General features: G+C 41.5%; 1 pseudogene; it reads left to right on the forward strand.

Moving 5' to 3' along the window:
• Positions 1 to 2,951: 2,951 nt before the first annotated feature.
• LOC100476049 lies at positions 2,952 to 3,931 on the forward strand (annotated as a pseudogene).
• The last annotated feature ends 444 nt before the right edge of the window (positions 3,932 to 4,375 follow it).

The raw sequence follows: 4,375 nt of genomic DNA on the forward strand, positions 1-4,375 counted from the left end.
ACTTGGTCTTGGTATGTTATTCTTTTACTGCACTGCTGGTTTGATTTGATATATACAATTTATATGTGGTTTGTGTGTGTGTATATATATTTAAACTTTCTTTCAACTCTATACAAGTAAAACTAGTCTGTAGTTTTGTGATTATTAGGCTCGCAGATCGGTCATTTGCCAGTTGTGTGAAACGAGTTAGGATATTTATTTCCTTTACGTCTCTATGCTCTCAAATAGTTTAAATAGCATCAAAAAATCTGTTTATTCAATTTCTAAAGATTCACATGTGAAATGATCTGGGACTAGAGTATTGGAGGAGAATTGTCTTTATTTCTACATGTTATTTATTTGTTTATTCCCATGTGCTTCCAACCCAATTTGGGGAGAAATATTTTCATAGAAGATCATCAGTTTTATTACGATTTTCAGAAGTATTAAATTATAGTGGTATATAATGGCCTCATGCTTACCTCTATTTCCTCTGTGTATGGGACAAGTTTCCCTTTCCTAATTTTGTGTTTTTGTGCTCTCTTCCTTGTTTCTTCTGTAAGGCTAGCTAGTGACACTCATATTGTTAAGTGATCTAGCTTTTAGATTTACAGATTCATTTTTTCGTTTTCTTAATCATGATCAATTTCTTTTTTTAAAGATTTTATTTATTTGAGAGAGAGAGAGAAATAAAAAAATTTTTTAAAAAAGGTTTCATTGTCAACTCTTTTTCTTTTCCCTTCTCTCCCCAGAACCTTCAGGAGTCCTGTGATTACTTTCATCCAAATCACTTCCACTCCTAACACTCTTTCCTGACCCTTCAGAGCGCTGTTCATCCCACCTGACTTTGAGCACTGACCATGCAGGAGTGCCTGACGTCCTATGTGCCCAACACCCCACCTGCTGACGGGGAGGGGCAGAGGAGGAGGGGGAGGGACAAGCAGACTCTGCACTGAGCTTGCAGAGCCCCACATAGGGCTCAGTCCCACGACCCTGAGGTCTTGACCTGAGCTGAAATCAAGAGTTGGATGCTTAACAGACTGAGCCACCCAGGCACCCCTTAATCGTTAATTTCTGATTTTAACGTTATTGCTTCCCTTATTTTGCTTTCTTTGGATTTATTTATTGTTTTCCTAACGTCTTAGAATAGGTGACTCTTCCTGTATTTTTTCTGTTACCAGCAGTTAATGTGTAACTGGACTTTCCTTTGAGGTAGTGCCATGTGTTGACCTTCTAGGATATCACACCCACTGGAGATGGTCTTTTGGGGGATTTACTTATTTCGATGTATTTTGCTATTTCAAACCTAAAGGACTAGATGAGAACTCTAGGTGAGATCTGAACATGCAGAAACTGGGCATGAAAAGATTGTAATAGCAGAAGAAAGATGTAAGCAAGTTCTCAGGTGGGAAAAGCATAGAGGTGTTGTTAAGCTGGAGGGTATGCCAAGTAGGGTAGTGATGGATGTTTGGAAGCCAGACCACACCAGATCTTGAATCCAAGGGTAGAGGTTAGAGAATTTCTATAGGCAGTGGGGAGCCCTTGTTTAGAGTTGGTTTCCATGAGCTCAGAAAGGATTCAGGCAAATGCTGGGACCAGGCTGTTGGGCACAGGTGATAGGGTAGGATGTCCGTCAGGCACTTCTGCATGGCCAGTACTCAAAGTCAGGAGGGATGAATGGAGCTCTAGAGGGTCAGGAAATAGTGTTAGGAGTGGAAGTGATTTGGATGAAAGTAATCACAGAAGTCCTGAGGGTTCTGAGGAGAGAAGGGAAAAGAAGAGTTGAGGATGAAGTCTTTTTTTTTTTTTAAATTAAGTTTTTATTTTAATTCCAGTATAGTTAACATACAGTGTTGTGTTAGTTTCAGGTGTACAATATAGTGATTCCATAGTTCCATACGACACCGTTGTGCATCACCTCGGTGCACTCCTTAATCCCCATCATGTATTTCACCTATCCCCTTGCCCTTCTCTCCTCTGGTAACCAGCAGTTTGTTCTCTAAAGTGAAGAGAACAAACTGCTTGGTTTGTCTCTCTCTCCCTGCCCCTCTTTTTTTCCCCTTTGCTCGTTTGTTTCTTACATTCCACATATGAGTGAAATCATATGGTACTTGTCTTTCTTTGACTTATTTCACTTAACATTATACTCTCTAGATCCATCCATGTTGTTGCAAATGGCAAGATCTTTCTTTTTTTATGGCTCAGTAATATTCCATTGTAGCTATATACCGCATCTTCTTTATCCATTCATCTTTTGATGGATACTTGGGCCACTTCCATAATTTGGCTATTGTAAATAATGCTGCTATAAATATAGGGGTGCATGTGTCCCTTTGAATTTGTGTTTTTGTATTTTTTAGGTACATACCCAGTAGTGCAGCTACTGGATCTTAAGGTAGTTCTATTTTTAACTTTTTGAGGAGCCTCCATACTGTTAACCAAAGCAGCCACACCAGTTTGCATTCCCACCCACAGTGAGGGAGGGTTCCTATTTCTCCACACCCTCAGGAACACTTGTTCTTATGTTGTTGATACTAGCCATTCTGAGAGGTGTGAGGTGATAACTCATTATAGTTTTGATTTGCATTTCCCTGATGGTGAGTAATGTCAAGCATCTTTTCGTGTTTGTGTTGGCCAGAGGATGAAACCTTTTAAAAAGAGTTAAAAAAAAAAAGAGCAGCCTGAGAGAGAGGCCGTGGGGGTAGCAGGTGGTTAGCACCTGGTAGGCGCTTCGCTGAAGACCCCTGCGGCACTCTGGCATTCCACCTAACCTGTCCATGTTCTTCACCCACTCCCTCCCCAGTCACGCAGCCTCCTCCAGGCTGGCCTTAGGTGGTGCAAGGGGTCTGCTGCCACTCTCCCTGCTCCCTGGCTCCTTCCTCTGCTGCTGGGAGCTGGCAGCAGCTGGAGAAGGGAGCAGTGCCTGAGGTGTGAAGGGGGAAAGAGGCAGTGGGGAAGGGGAACCCCCCACCATGGACAACTAGGTGTTCACCAAGGAGCTGCACCAGTGGGTTGAACAGCTGAATGATTATGAACAGCTTAATGAGAACCAAGTGTGGTGCAGTACAAGAAGGCTAAGGAAATTTTCTCGGAAGAATCAAAAGTGCAAGAGGTTCATTGTCCTGTTACCCTGTGTGGAGATGTGCATGGTCAATTCTTTGATATTATGGAGCTCTTTAGAATTGGTGGAAAATCACCAGGTAGAAACTATCTATTCATGGGCAACTGTGTAGACATAAGCTATACTCAGTGGAGACTGTGACTCTTCTTGTGGCCTTACAGGTGTGTTACCTGGAGTGCATTACCATATTGAGAGGAAACCACGAAAGCCGATAGGTTACCCAAGTATATGGCTTCTGTGATGAACGTCTGTGAAAGTATGGAAATGCCAAAGTGTGAAAATATTTTACAGATCTATTTGATCGTCTTCCAGTTAGAGCGTTAGTAGATGGACAGATATTCAACCTCCATGGTGGCCCCTCTCCATTCCTAGATTCACTGGCTCATACAAGAGCCTTGAGTCATTTACAGGAAGTTCCACAGGAGGGCCCATTGTGTGATCTGTAGTGGTCAGATCCAGAGGATCATGGCCGGTGGGATATTTCACCACCTAGTGCTGGCTGTACGTTTGGACAAGACATTTCTGAAACACTTAACCAAACCAATGGTCTCACACTGGCTTCTCGAGCTCACCAACTTGTAATGGAGGAATACAGTTGGTGTCATGATCAGAATGTGGTGACCATTTTTAGTGCACCCAGTTACTTACTGTTACTGTTGTGGGAACCAGGCTGCTAGCATGGAATTAGGTGACACTTTAAAATACTCCTTCTCTCAGTTTGACCCAGCACCTCGTGGTGGAGAGCCTCATATTACCCGGTGCGGACTGCTTCCTGTAAATTCTTCCTGGGAAAAAACTGCCTTTGTATGTGGAAATATACCCGGCTTTTAAAATATATATATTGAAAAACAAAACTGAAAAAGCAACAGTAATCTATATGTTTCTGTAACAAATGGGGATCTGTCTTGGCATTAGACTGTATCACGGACGAAAATGGGCCGTACTAAGGATGAGCATTTAGTACAATTTGAGACTGAAATTTAGTACAATGCTATGTTCTAGATTGGTCGGTCTTAATGGTTTGCTTGCTGTATTTGTAGTAACCACTTTCCTCTGGACTGTTAAGCAAAAAAGGTCACTAACTCCTTCATCTCATTTTGCATTTATTTGGAAATTATAGTGTTTAACTGGCATGGATTGATAGAGTTGGAGTTTTATTCTTAAGAAAAATTCACAAGCTAACTTCCACTTAATCCATTATCCTTCATTTTATTGAAATGTATAGTTAAATTAACTGAAGGAAAGATTCTGGGGAGTATGTTGTCATAACATTTA

The sequence above is a fragment of the Ailuropoda melanoleuca genome, chromosome 2 (assembly GCF_002007445.2).
Source record: "Ailuropoda melanoleuca isolate Jingjing chromosome 2, ASM200744v2, whole genome shotgun sequence".
NCBI classification, from domain to species: Eukaryota; Metazoa; Chordata; class Mammalia; order Carnivora; family Ursidae; genus Ailuropoda; species Ailuropoda melanoleuca.